General features: G+C 38.6%; 1 long non-coding RNA gene across 1 annotated transcript in view; it reads right to left on the bottom strand.

Moving 5' to 3' along the window:
- Window positions 1–6,240: 6,240 nt before the first annotated feature.
- The window catches only part of LOC107152672, a 114,768-nt gene continuing 105,986 nt past the window's right edge, over window positions 6,241–15,022 (bottom strand). The window contains exon 6 of the long non-coding RNA XR_007350065.1: window positions 6,241–6,548. This is a non-coding gene — a long non-coding RNA (uncharacterized LOC107152672). The remainder of the gene's footprint in view (window positions 6,549–15,022) is intronic.

Genomic DNA, 15,022 nt, shown 5'->3' with positions numbered 1-15,022 from the left:
TTATGATATAAAGCATACCTGTGTATGCAAATGTATTTACATATTTATACTATATGCAAGAATAATAAGGACCACTAACATTTACCGAGCACTCACCTTGTGTCAGGCTGTGACTTATGTCTTAGCATATTCAGAGTCCACAGAGCCTGCAAAACAGGTACCTTGATGATCTGTTTACTTCATATCCATTCTCCTATATGGAAACCTCCAAATCATAAAAAACAAGTACAAAACAAAACGAAAAAACACTATAATGAAGACTGATTAGAAGCAGAGACTTGGAATAACCCTGATTCTGGTCCTCAGCACATTTTAAAGTGAATAACTCCAGAACCCAGAAAGAGTGCCTGGACTTTTATGATTATATTTCTAAATATTTATATCATCAGAGATTTAAATATGGGAATGTGGAAGCAAAACCAAACCAAACCAATAACATCATGGTGAAAATCTACCCAGATGCATTCTGATGTTTTTTGAGAGGTAGACATGTGACTAAATATAGCCTACACAATCTGGCTATATTTAGAAATGGCCTTTGGTTTGTTTGTTTCACCCTACATGTGGTATCATAGGAAGGGCTCCGCCTTCTTAGATGAAGGAAACTTCACATGATGGTTTTGTGCAGCCTCCCACTTCTGCAGGTAAGGTGACCACCCCTCCCTGTGTACCACCCAAGCTCTTGAGAGCAGGACTCTGTAGTCTGACACTATTGGAACTGGCTGTAGGAGGGTCAATTCTCAGTGTTGCACATACTACAAAGGAATTGGGGGAAAATGGGTGATGCTCCAGTTCCAGCCCTGCTGGAGGAGGTGTGATGCCTGTGGGTCCTTCAAGAGTTAAGCAGCCCATCCTGCACTTTTGAAGCCATTGTTTTTTTGCAAGAAGCCTTAGGTGAAAACAATGAGACAAAACAATGCTTTGTGAAAGACAATGACATCCATTCAAGTGCCTCTCATTAGCTCCTTTATACTCTGCTATTTTGCACAGACTTGTATCCAGAATTATCCTGTTCTATTAACCAGTCTGATATAGGCTCAAAAAAAAAAAAAAAAAAGCAGGGTGTGTGTGTGTGGGGACACTTTCTTTTCTTACATGCAGTATGGTGGGGGTGGAGGGGAAAAAATGAAAGCAAAAAGCATCTCTTTCAGTTCATTCAGTCCCAGCTTTCACTGGCTGGAGAGGTGGTTTCTAGTCACAGTCCCATTAGCAGCACTTTTATGAGAAGAACTATTGGCTTCCCAGAAGCACAAATTCCCAAGTGCCTGCTTGAGGGTTAAAATAACTCACTTCTCTAAAATGAAGTAAGCTCCACAAGAGGAGGGAAAAGGAAAAGGGAAATGTCCTTCTGTTTCTTTTCTTTTTATATTTGCATAGTCTGATTTCTGTGGCTATAACTGAAATATCACAGATCGAGTAATTTATAAAGAGTAAAGGTTTATTCTGCTTGAGGTTCTGAAAGCTGGGGAGTTCAAGATCAGACAGTCGCATCTGGTGAGGTGCTTCTTACTGGTGGGGACTTTCTGCAGAGTCCCAAGGCAGCACAGGGTTATCACATGATGAGCATGATGTCCAAGCTCATGTCTCTCCTCCTCTTCTTATAAAGTCAGAGTCCCATTGAATTAGTTGCCAACCCCTTCTGGCTCATTTAACCTTAATTACCTCCCAAGGGTCTCACCTCCCAAATACTATAGATTAATATTCTACCCTCTTGCCATCCTCAGTGGCACATGCCTGTAATCTCAGCTACTTGGGAGGCTGAGGCAGGAGGATTGCAAGTTTGAGGGCATCCTCAGTAATTTAACGAGACCCTGTCTCAAAAAGTAAAAAGATCTGGGGATGTAGTTCAGTGGTAGAGCATCCCTGAGTTCAATCTCCAGTACTGTTAAATTCTACCCTCTAAATACTTCATAATGGGGATTAAATTTCAACATGAGTTCTGGCAGAGACATTCAAACTGTAATACTTCTTAATGTGATTTGTTACAAGAATCCTTGAAATTAGAAAAATAGCTCATTAAGTTTCTGTTTCCTGCTGTTTTCTGCCCACTTCAACACATTCCTCAGAGATTGCTTCCATTGAGTTTTTTAAATGGTGAAAGAAATCATGCCCACTACTCTCCAAGGAGCCCAGTCTACAATTTAGGAGATTTTGTGGTCAAGACATTGAGACTTTTGGTCTGTGATTCAAGCTTATGGCAGTTCACATTCACAGGACTCAGTGTGAGGGAAACGGCTGATAGGAAGGTGATTTCCTGGCAGAACTGCCTGTGAAACGTGAGGACAGTGGAGGAATTGGCCAACTACTGAGCTGGGGTGGGGGAGGGGAAGGAGATCCAAAGTTGCCTGAACAGGAAGGGGCCCTGGGACAGCCACTGGGAAGCATCCACCAGCAGGCAGCCATCAGACCCAGTAGTTGGGAACACAAGGCTGTTTAACAAATTGTGTTGGCAGGAGAGAACATCCGTCACCAACCACCAGAAAACAGGGTAATCTACTACTGCGCCCCAGGTGAAAAGGCCCAGATGGATGGGTCCACTCTGGTCCCATCCACGGAGGATAATCGGTAGTTCTATCTCTTCCCTTACATAGTCAAAAGCTTGGATTTAACTACTTAATCACTTCTTCTGTGGTTTTATGAGCCTGTGAATATGGAAGAAGGTATATTTACAACTGGGTCTAACAAGAGTTTGAGGCTTCTTATTGCTTCTCCACAGAATTCCAGTTTTTTCCAGAGGAACTCTCTCCAAATATTTCATGACTCCCCTAGAGCAGCTCCCATGTGTCTGTGAAATCGTTTCATTATCACTTCCTTGCAGTGGCTGCAGAAACCAGACAAGGTCCTCTGTGCCTGGTCCCCAGTCACCTGGGCCAAAAGCCCGCTGTTGCTGAGTGCCAAGCTGAGCATGCCAGCAGCTCAGCCATATGCACATGACAAGTCATTCATCTGCTGACCCTGTGCCTTGCTGTCAGCATGGTCACCACCTGCACCTCCACCAACACAGAGCCTTCCACCTCACCACCCAGGCAGATATCTGACAGTTTGCCAAGGCTCAGCCGTTCCTGGTGGTGAGTGTAGCTGCCCCTTCCTATTCTCTCCAGGGGTGACCCATAGCAACACCTCCTGGGCCTGGATATCACAACATTTCAACTGAAATGTCACAGCTCTTTCAATGGCCATATTTGTAGACATTTTCCCCCAAACTCTCCCTTGGCAATGGGTGAACACCTCAGCAGGACTGCTAGTATATTCTTCCAGATCAGCACTTCCCAGCAAAGATGCAGAACCTGGTACTGAGTCCAGCTCACCTCTGAGGCACAGTCCACCCTCCCTATGTCAGGTCTTCCTGAAGGCCCTACTGTCCTCAAATGTTGATCTGGGACACTGCAGCTCATTGGTCATGTTTTTATGTCTTGCTTTTCCTTGTGGGTGGAGTTGGGTCCCCTATACCTATAATGCCCTGGAGGGTCAGGAATTCATAAAATATCAAGTACACATGGTTAGATTGGGGGAGATCTGGCTTTTAGGATCTGACACTGAGTTAGGCCATATTACCCGGTGTAAAATAAGTATCAGATGCTCCTTATGCCTACCCAGACCATGGTCTTCAAATGTCCATGACCCACCTGTTTATCCAACATTTATGAAGAACACTTACCATGTGCCAGGCACTGTTCTAGGCTTTGGAAACACAAAGATGAGCTTTTAAAACAGTATAATACCTATAATACCATATCTTAACTCAAGGAATGGTCTATGTGGAAAGACAAATACATAAATTATTTATAATATAATGTTGTGATATTGTTTTTATTAGGACCATTTCATGCTCTGGAGGAACAGAAAAGCAGAAGATTTCTTCTGTCTGGCAGTCAGAGAAAGTTTCTCAGAGTAGATATTTAGGTTGGGTGTTGAAGGATGAATAGTAGTACTTTAGGGAAAAAAAAGTGTAAGAAATTCCTATGTGAGAGAGAGAGGGAAAAAAAGCATTAAGCATTGGTTCAGAAGCATGAAAGTTTATTACTTACTGAGAGAACACCTGGAATCAGGTGCGGCTAGAGCACATGGACTGAGGTGACACCTGAAGAGCAGGAATGATGGTCAGACACCCAGGAGCAACTTGCAAGAAGTCAGGCGTGCCCTTCCCAGAATGTGTGATTTAATTCAGAAAACACTTTTGAACACCAGTTAGGTTTCTGGCATTCTGGTTATGACTAAAGCATGGCTCCTATCTTTGAGGAGGTTAAATCACTTGGGGAGACAAGCTTACAGAGGTAAATTTACTTTGATGTTAGGACAGGAACACACACAGGATGCCCTGGAACACACAGCCTGAAGGGAGGAGTGAGGTCTGTCTCAGTGGGTTTCCTGCAAGCACCTCTGCTGAGGGTAATCTTCCAGCAAAGGAAAGGAAGCGGAAGATTTCTAGGCAGATGGAGCCGACACAATGAGCAAAGGCAGAAGGACAACAAGCATCATCACTTACGGCTTTTCTTTGTTTGTAGAAGGAGATGATTAGAAGCAGCTCAGAACTGTTGAACTATGGTGTGAACGGCTGGGAATGGCAGGAGGTGAGGATGGAGAGACAGGTAAGTGCTAGGGACCAAGTAAAGCTTCAGATCATGTCTGGAGCTATGGAAACATGTCAAGCAAGAGGCCCAAGAGGTCAATTTGCTTTTTAGATGGGTCACTCCCAAGGCAGTGTGGAGCAGGAGTCAAGGAGAGCCAGGAGACCAGGCTATGGTAATGTGCAGGCAAGAGATGCCAAATCCACAAAGGAGGAGAGGAAGGGCGGGTGTGGCTTGATTGTATAGACATTTTCTATTAAGCTAATTTCTAAATAATACTATTGGGCTAAAATGCAATAATTTAGGTACATATCTGATGTTAAGCCCTATCTTCCTAACCCAAATAAAAACTACTGCTTTAAGAATGAAGCTAGAGGGCTGGGGTTGTGGCTCAGTGGCAGAGCGTTTGCCTAGCATGTTTGAGGCACTGGGTTCGATTCTTGGCACCACATACAAATAAATTTATAAATAAAATAAAGATCCATCGACAATTTAAAAATTTTTTTAAAAAGAATGAAGCTGGAGACCAGGCGCAGTGGTGCTTGCCTCTAATCCCAGAGGCTCGGGAGACTGAGGCAGGAGGATCACGAGTTCAAGGCTAGCTTCAGCAATTTAGTGAGGCCCTAAGCAACTCAGTGAGACCCTGGCTCTAAATAAAATACAAAAAAGGGCTGGGGATGTGGCTCAGTGGTTAAGCGCTCCCGAGTTCAATCTCTGGTACCAAAAAAAAAAAAAAAAAATTTAGTCAAAAGTCAAAAGTTGCAACCCATGTGCCGGTTGATGGATGAGCAGATGAACAATATGCAGTAGGCCCCTACAGTAGAATATATGCAGCCTTAAAAGAAAGAATGAATGTGTGACACAGAAGAATCCTGAAGATGTGCTGCATGAGTGAGACAGCTGCAAGAAGACAAATACAGAGGCACCTGGGGTAGTCAGCATCACAGACAAAAGGGGGCAAAGAGACAAGGGGCAGGGAGAATGGCGAGTTGGTTTTGTTTTGTTTTTTTTGTTGTTGTTGTTTTTTGAGAGAGAGAGAGAGAATTTTTTAATGTTTTATTTTTTAGTTTTCAGCGGACACAACATCTTTGTTTGTATGTGGTGCTGAGGATCCAACCCGGGCCGCACGCATGCCAGGCAAGCACGATACCGCTTGAGCCACATCCCCAGCCCGATGCGAGTTGTTTTTAATAGGTAGAGTTCCAGTCAGGGCAGCTTGCTTGCTTATTTATTTATTTATAACAGCAGAATGCATTACAATTATTATTACACATATAGAACACATTTTTCATATCTCTGGTTGTATACAAAGTATATTCACGCCAATTCGTGTCTTCATACATGTACTTTGGATAATAATGTCCATCACATTCCACCATCATTTCTAACCCATACCCCCTCCCTTTCCCTCCCACCCCTCTGGCTTATCTAGAGTTCATCTATTTCTTCCATGTTCCCTCTCCCTATCCCACTATGAATCAGCCTCCTTATATCAAAGAAAACATTCGGCATTTGGTATTTTGGCATTGACTGACTTCACTTAGCATTATCTTCTCTAACTCCATCCATTTACCTGCAAATGCCATGATTTTATTCTCTTTTATTGCTGAGTAATATTCCATTGTGTATATATGCCACATTTTTTTTATCCATTCATCTATTGAAGGGCATCTAGGTTGGTTCCACAGTTTAGCTATTGTGAATTGTGCTGCTATAAACAATGATGTGTCTGTGTCCCTGTAGTATGCTGTTTTTAAGTCCTTTTAAAAAGTTGTGCAATGTTTATGATACACATAGACATATTACTAATAAAGAGTTAAAAGACTAATCCATTGGAAATGAAGAAATGTGGGAGATAAAATGATAGGTTGGTTCAGTAAACCAACATGCACAACACCTTTTCAAAACTCAGATTGACCTCTGTAATACGCCTTGAACTGTAAGATTTGCCTGCTCTGAGGTAGAATCTTGCACCAGTTCCTAGAAAAAAAGGAAAAAAAAATATGAGCCTAGACCAGCCCACCCATTTTTTGTAAATAGTTTCATTGCGACCTGGCCACATGCTTGTGCCATAACTTATCTGCAGCTGTTTCTGCAGACAAGAGACTACTATCACAGAGACTGGCAGTTGTAACTGGGAAAGTCTGATGTGCAGAGACCTGAGTATTTACTCTCTGGCTCTCTATAGAAAAAAGTGTGCTGAGTCTGGTCCTAGACATTTGAATATGGGCTGCATGTTAGATGATAACATTGCATCAATGCTAAATTTGCCTAGTGTGAGACTGTATCATAGTTACGGAAGCAAATGCCCTTACTCTTGGGACAGGAGTGCTGAGGATTTATGGTGGAACATCCAAATGGTGGATGAATGGATGGATGAATAGATAGATGGATAGATCAGAAATATGGCAAAATGGCAATGCTTGGGGAATCATGGAGAAAAATGGAAGGATGTTCATTGTATTATTCTTGCAATTTGTCTAAAATTTAAATTGTCAAAATAAAAATAGGAGAAAAAAGACATGAATCTACTTTAGAATTCAATTACCTCCCACTATTTCCTTGAGCACTGGTGACTTTATTTTTCTTATGACTGCAGATTAGAATAAAGTATTCACATCAGGGATGAGATGCCCTCTCTGCTGTATAAGGGGTGTATGTCAACTAGTCACAACCCATTAATTCCTGTGTAACTTCTGGTGCTAATTTTTTTTCTTTTGGATACTTTTGTCTTGGACTCTCCACATACTATATAAGTAATGCCAGCAAATCTTCTTGTGGACAGGCTATAAAAATAAATAAGTGGCACAATTTTCCTCCTTATGTTTCTATAGTCACTCAGAAGAGGATTGATTCCTCTAGTATCCCACTTGCCACTCATGGCACCACTTATCCCAATGTAGAACCCAATTTTTCTTTGCTATTTTTTTCTTGTTGTTTGAAGAGCCAAAAATTGACCTCATTGCTCACAAGCTAACTAGTCATCTATAACAAGTACCCAGAAAGAGGTACTTGAGAACAATTATCAAGAAACATCCAGTTCCATACTCTGTCTCAACAATTCTACACTTTAAAATATATCCTAAAGATGCTTTCAATACAAGTTATAAAGTGACAAGTACAAGGATTTTCTTGGTGGGTTTCTTGTTTGTTTGTTTGTTTGTAAGGATGGGGAATAGAAAGCACTCTGGAAAAGGGTAGCAGAATGATCATGTAAAGTGTGGTAAATGCCCTGCATGGAGTGCTTTGCATATGTAAGATGCACAGAATAGATAGACACATAGCAGGAGGTACCCAGCAAAAGCAGTGCTTGGCGAGCTAAATGTGAGAGGGGTGGACAACACAATATCCTTTATGGAAATCAAAAGCACATGCATACAGACAGTAGAACACATTTTCAAAGAGCTCTTAAATTTAAGTGATATATATTAATACTTCAAAATGGTTACTAGTAGAAAAGGAGAATAAGATAGAAGTGAATATACAAGTAAACTAAAGTTTAATAAATTCTTGAAAAGACAGAAGGGTCTTAGAGCATAATGATGAGGTTCAAGAAGAAGAAAAAAAAATAACTCATAAGAGCAGCCAAGTAACAACTATATATGTTTTGCTACTTGAACACATGAAGCCAATAAAGAAGCAGAAGGGAGCAGTTTGTTGGGGAAAACTTCCAGGAAAAGGTGACAATTAGCCATGATACTTTATCCGTCACTCATCACCAACCCCCACTAATACTTCTATTAATCCCACAAAAGAGCTACAGCAATTGTAAAAACAATTGTAAATTGTAATATTGAATGATAAAAATATTGTTTAACATTCATATAATGTCAAAATGAACTATTGATTAATTTGCATACTGTTTTACTCAGCCATTCCTTTCTGTGACAAATACCTGAGAAAAACAACTGAGCTGCTGGGATTATAGGCATGCACCACTGTGCCCAGCCCAAATTTTCCTATTTTTAATCCTAGTTATTATTAGCATTTTCCTCTTCCTCTGTTTCCAAGATCACTGCCATTCTTTTCTACAGTCATTTTCAATTCAAGTATTTGATTTAAGAACAGTCTAAAAACATGGAGAAAGGCTCCAAATACTGACCATTTGCTAAATAATTAATTCTTAAGAGAAAAATTGAAACAGCTGCATCTATTGAGTCAGAGAGAGAGGGATGTTTTTCTTCAGCTCGTATATCCACACCCAAAAATTACATAGACACATGTGTAGCCAACATGCAAAGAGAGTTTGCTGATTTCTAATTAATTAACTTGCTCATTTTTCTATTACTTTCCAAGACTAGCTTCCCAATGGCTTACTAATAAATTAGTCCCAATGAAATAAAACAAATTCTAAAAGGAATTCTTGTCCTAGGGTAATCTCTAGGTCTCTAAACACAATTGACAGAGCAAAACAATAGCATTATTTCCTTCCTTCCAAGATTTAGTCGGTTCCAAACGATTCAAATATTATTAGTTTTCAAATAGCATATTTCCCTGCATATAAAGTGTGTGTGTGTGTGTGTGTGTGTGTGTTTAACCACCAGTGACTTGGAACTAAACTCTCACCTTCCAATTAGTTATGCAGGTATTTGTTTGAATTAGGGGATTTCCATATTTTCTTCATCTTCACTTTTCTAAAATTTCTCGATTTTCTTCAGTAGTACTTAAAAAAAATTTCATCTCTGTCTCTAAGTAATGGAAGAGTGGAGTATTGTTGATTGTTGTAGGTTCATAGAAATGTAAAGTTTTGCATATTATAGGTACCTTTTTAAAACTATAAAAATTTAGAGCTTAAATTAGACATAAACATTTATTAAAAAGGGAAAAAATAAAAGAGTAAGAGCAAGAAACAGATTAATATTAAGGATATTGTATCTCAAATTAGGGTTTCTGTAGGTAGAAATGAAAATTGAAAGCATTCAGTCTATGTTTCAGAAGTCCATGTATAATAATGGGCAGGGTAGGAGAAGCTGGCAGGAGAGGGGCCAGGATGATCGCTGAGTTTTCAGTCCTAGTAATTGTTGGGCTGGAGTGACATTTACTGGGACTCATGGCCTCAGGTACAAGTACAAGGAAATTACTATTTTAATTTTGTGGTCACTTTACTTTTGAGATGCCTAGTAGATTTCCAAGCGGAGATGTCAAGTATAATGTTAGAGATATGACTTCTGAGATCAGGGCCACATATGCAGATTTGTTAATCAAAGATGGATAGATACTTGAAGTCATCGTTCCTAGTGAAATTACTTGGTGCTGAGTGTAAATAAAGTAACATGACGGCTAAGAACCCGGTCGTCAGATATGTCACAGTTTTAGAGGTTTTGTAAAGGGGAAACAGCCAATGAAACTACAAAGGTATGAACAGAGGAAAAGAAAACTAAGTGCATGAATGACGTGACAGAAACCGAGAAGAGAAACTAACAAATGCTGCTGAGAGGAGCTGAATAAAGAAAGAACATGACTCTTACTTTGGCTACATGAAGGCTGGTAGGTCCTTTGTGACCTCAATAAGATGACTGACAAGAGTCAGTGGAGTGGTGGGGACAAAAACCTGGAATGTAAGGTGATGACAAGAAAATTGGGCCTATAGCCAAATCTTTCAAGAAGTTTTGCTGGGAGAGGAAGCTCAGAAATGGTACAGAAGTGAGAGAGGAATCTGAGGTTAAGATGTTGACTGTATCTGTATTGTTTTTATATTTTTACTTTAGAAAATTCCATACTTAACTACACACAACCAAAGAATAATACCTTTTACCCTTGTGTACTCACCACCCAGCTTCATCAATTACCAACATTCTTGTTTCATCTATTGCCTCATTAGTTTTTTTTTTTTTATGTTTAGGTATAATTTATATATCATAAAATTCACTTTTTGGTATACAGTTCTAGAGTTTCTATAAATGCACACAGCCATATAACCACCACCCAAATAATGATATGGAATGGTTCTACCACCCCAGATATCCCTGCTGCCCCTCTGGAGCCATATTCTCTCACCCACAACCCCTGGCAACCACAGGTCTGTCATGATAATTTGGTTGATGTTTATAACTTGAACCATTTTATCCTTGCATTCTCAGGATAAAATCCATTTGATCATGATGTATCATCCTCCTTTTTAAAAAATTGGTTCTTTTTAGTTACACATGACAATAGAATTAATTTTGATATAATTTTGCAATCATGGAATATATCTTATTCTAGTTAGGACCCCATCCTTATGGATGTACATGATGGTGGGATTCACTATGGTGTATTAATATAAAACATATGAAAACTATTTTGGATTCATTCCATTGTCTTTCCTTTTCCTATCCCCTTTCCCTTCCCTTCATTCCCCTTTGTCTAAACTGCTGAACTAAACTTCTTCCCCTCTCTCGCCTTATTGTGGGTTACTTTCCACATATTCGTGAAAACATTCAACTTTTGGGTTTTTTTATATTATTAAATTTTGTTCTATATTTTATTGAGAATTGTTTTATCCATGTTTATAAAAGATGTTGTTCTGTAGTTTTCTTGTAATAGCTTTACCTGATTTTAGTACCAGGCTAATATTGGCATCCGAAAACCTTGAGAAGTAGTCCCTACTCTCCTGCCTTCTAGAAAAGTCAGCATAGAATCAGAATCTTTTTTTTCTCTTTAGCATTTATTGGGGTTTAGTTTTCTTTGTCATAAAATTTTTAATTATGACTGAATTTTGTTGTAGGCTCTTCAAGTCTTTTTGTTTTTATTTTCTTGCTGTACTGGGGATTGAACCCAGAGTCTTGCACATGCTTGACATCGAGTTATTTCTTGTTGCATGACCTTTGGTTGTGTATGTCTGTCAAGGAGTTTATTCATGTCATCTAAGTTGTTGAATTCATGGCATAACATTGTTCATAGTATTCTCCTATTATTGTTTTAATGTCTCTAAGATCTGTGGATTTTCCCTCTATCATTCCTGACTTTGGTAATCTGTGTTTTTGCTCTTATTTTGTTTCAACAGAGGTTTCATTCCATTGATCTTTTTAAAGAATTCACATTTGATTCAATGATTTTCTATATTATTTTTGCATGTTCAATTTTACTGATATTTGCTCTTTAATATTTCCTTCTTTTTGCTTGGTTTGGGTTTAATTTCCTCGATTTTTTTTTAAGTCAGAGAACTCTCTTTTCTATAAGCATTTTGAGGCTATACATTTCTCCCTAACCACTGTTTTAGTTACATTCCACAAATTTTGATGTGTTGTTTTTATTTTCTTTGCATTCTTTTTTTTTTATTGGTTGTTCAAAACATTATAAAGCTATTGACATATCATATTTCATACATTAGATTCAAGTTGGTTATGAACTCCCAATTTTACCCCAAATACAGATTGCAGAATCACATCAGTTACACAAAATGTGGCATTTATACACCATGTTGTTTTTATTTTCACTCAATCTACTATTTTCCCTCCTGACTTCCAATGGGTTACTAGAAGTGTTGTTTAATTTCTAAATATATGTTGTTTTCCAGATGTCTGTTACTGATCTATAATGTAATACCCTTATAGCTAAATAATTTCTTTTATTGCTTTCTTTTACTTTAACATTTTTAAGTTATTGAATTCTTAGACATTAGATAAGATTATTATGATGATCCAGGATAAAGTTTATCTTGGTAAGCACACTTAAAGAACATAAATTTTGCTTCTATCAATGTCAATTAGGTCCAGTTCTGGTTGATGGTGTCACTCAGGTCTTCTATATCCTTACTGAAATTTTTGTCTACTTATTCTATCAATTGCTGAGAGAAGTTTCTTGTAGGTTGCTTCTCCAAGTTTTATCTCCCTTCCATAATTCTTATGCTTTTGTATATTTTTCAGAGTCCTGGGGTAGTTGGTTTTTGTCTAGAGTATTAGTTGTGAGAAGCAAGAAAGACTGTAGTTATCTGACCTCACCATAGCAAAATTGGAATTTCTGCCTTGTTTTTAACTTGGACTTGTTTTTAAACTCAATAATAGTTCCATACCAAAGCAATAAATATGTCATACCCAGGGTGATTCCACCTTTTGAGCATTTGTAACTCACCCAAATGTGATTCTAGTCACATCTTAATTTTTCTCCAGTTTTTGTAGACTTTTGTCAAGATAATTGCCTACAAATTTCTGATAACCTTCCAAATGGTGACATGCTAAAAGACAAAAATGAAAAGCAAAAATTTATCCTTCCTAAACCAATCATGATAAGAGCAGCTTTCATTCATGCATTGTTTAACTCTGCTATGAATGTCAAATAGAATAACCCAATCTTTGCAAAGACCCTACAAAGTAGATGGCTGTTAACTTTCCCCATTTCACAGATGAGAGAATTTGCCATTCTGTACTTAGCAGGAAGGGAATAGAACTTGGATAAGCACCCAGGGAATCTGACCACTCTTTACACTGCAATAGAAGTTGTTCATTTAACCTCTACCCTTGATAAAAATGCATAAATAGCTGTCTAAAGATAAAGAAACTGAGAGGTGAAATAAAAAAGAGGAGGAAGAAGAGGTACAAAAGGTACCGTACCCTGCTTTCTCTAAATCAAGATAATTTTAGGACTAAAAGTGGAATGAAAACTGTGTACAGAGCCTGGAAAGTCAACTAGATGAAAAAGCACACGAGAAATGTTACTGTGCTGTACCAGCATTCTCCTTATCCAGATAGGAATGAATCTTATCGCATGGATCCTTGGTCTTTAGTATTAAATGGTAGCATCATGGCATAACAGAGATTTCAGAGACAATATCATCAAGAGAAAGGTGAGTTTGTCAGGCAGATGTTAATGCTAAGTGTCCTGAAATGCTCCCACCTTCCACCTGGGCAGTAGCAGAGACTTCCTTCTTTTCATCTCCATTCTGGGGACTGGAAGGACATAGAAGGAGGCAGGGGGAGAGGAGAGGCCCCCTGACACATATCTCAAGTGCATTTTGTGCAGACTGATTGGCCATGTCATGGACATATATGGAACTTGTTTTTCCCCTCCTCTCGACCACTTGCATCTGCATGATTTCCAATAATAAGGGTTTTATTTCAGATAACTGTACATTTTCATTTTTCTGGATACTATGTACGCAGTTAAGGGTTTATAACCCTTTAAAATTGAGAATTCAGTTCTCCTTGCCTCCTCTGGTAGTTACAAATTTATAAAAGGGCAGCTCATCTTCAAGCACGGAGGCTCATGCCTGTAATCTCAGCAACTCCTCAGGCTGAGGAGGAGATCACAGGTTTGAGGTCAGCACCTGCAACTTAATGAGACTGTCTCAAAAATAAAAAGGCATGGGATGAAGCTCAGTGGTAGAACACTTACTTATCATATGTGAGACCCTGGTTCAAGTTCAAAATCCAGTACAGAAAAAAAAATTTTAAAAAGAAAACAGCTTGTCAAGTATTCATTACATATATTAATGTTTCTCAGTATTACAAAGAAGTGTGGTCCTTGATTTCAAGCTGGTCACTTGTAAAATGTTAAGCAATGATGTATAAATAACAAATAATGGTACTCCCAGCCAGGGAAGCTGGAGAAGAAACAGGAAGAGGTGATGTGAATCTAAGGGGACTCCAAAAAGAGGTGACTTGATGACCTTATAGGAAGCATTAGACTTGGATAAGAAGAAAAAAAGGAAGCATGACAATCCAGGCCACTGGGTCAAACATTGACTTTAGCTGTAATTAGCTGCAGTAGAGAACCCTATTTGTCTTGCTAAAGAGCTTGGATCCTGTAGACTGTGGGGAGGCTTTAAAAAAGAACATTAGTATTTCTTTGGGGTATTTTCCTTTTCTTCTGACTTTTCAATATTCTTTCATGGAAAACTCATGCATTTCTGAGCATCCCTGAACACTCCCTTAGTTCCCTGAATCACTTCAGGAAGTCAGTTGATTTCGTTTGTGAAACTAATCTCTCTCCCTCTCCCTGCCCACCTCTCCCTTTGTTAGCATATTTAATGTCTGTTTTCCTTACAAGACGATAAAGTCCAAGAAGGCAAAGACCTTGTCTGTGGTGGCTCTCCTCAAAAAATACTTGCAGAAGGAATGAATAAATCAGCTCACATATAGATTGTTTCGAAGTCCTTATCTAACTCCTCTGGATCCTAGACCTACACATCTGACTCTGCAGGACAGTTACACTGTGGATCTCAGAGACACTATAGACTCACCATGTTCAAAAAATATTATTGGAAAGGAAAAGATAATCCATAGGCTAGGATAAATATTCATAAAACATATATTCAACAAAGAATATACCCAACAAAAAGCTTATTATCAATCTCATTAAATTCAATAATAAGACATATAACTCAATTTTTTCAATGGGCAAAAGATTTAAATAGATATGTCTCCAAGAAAATATACAAATGGAAAATAAGCACATGAAAAGATACCCAACATTATTGGTTGTAATGGAAATGCAAATAAAAACCATAGTAAGATATCAATTCATACATAGTAGAA

This window comes from Marmota marmota, unplaced genomic scaffold (assembly GCF_001458135.2).
Source record: "Marmota marmota marmota unplaced genomic scaffold, marMar, whole genome shotgun sequence".
Lineage (NCBI taxonomy): Eukaryota > Metazoa > Chordata > Mammalia > Rodentia > Sciuridae > Marmota > Marmota marmota.
Note: the sequence above shows the minus strand (reverse complement) of the source record. Positions and strands in the feature narration are given on the sequence as shown.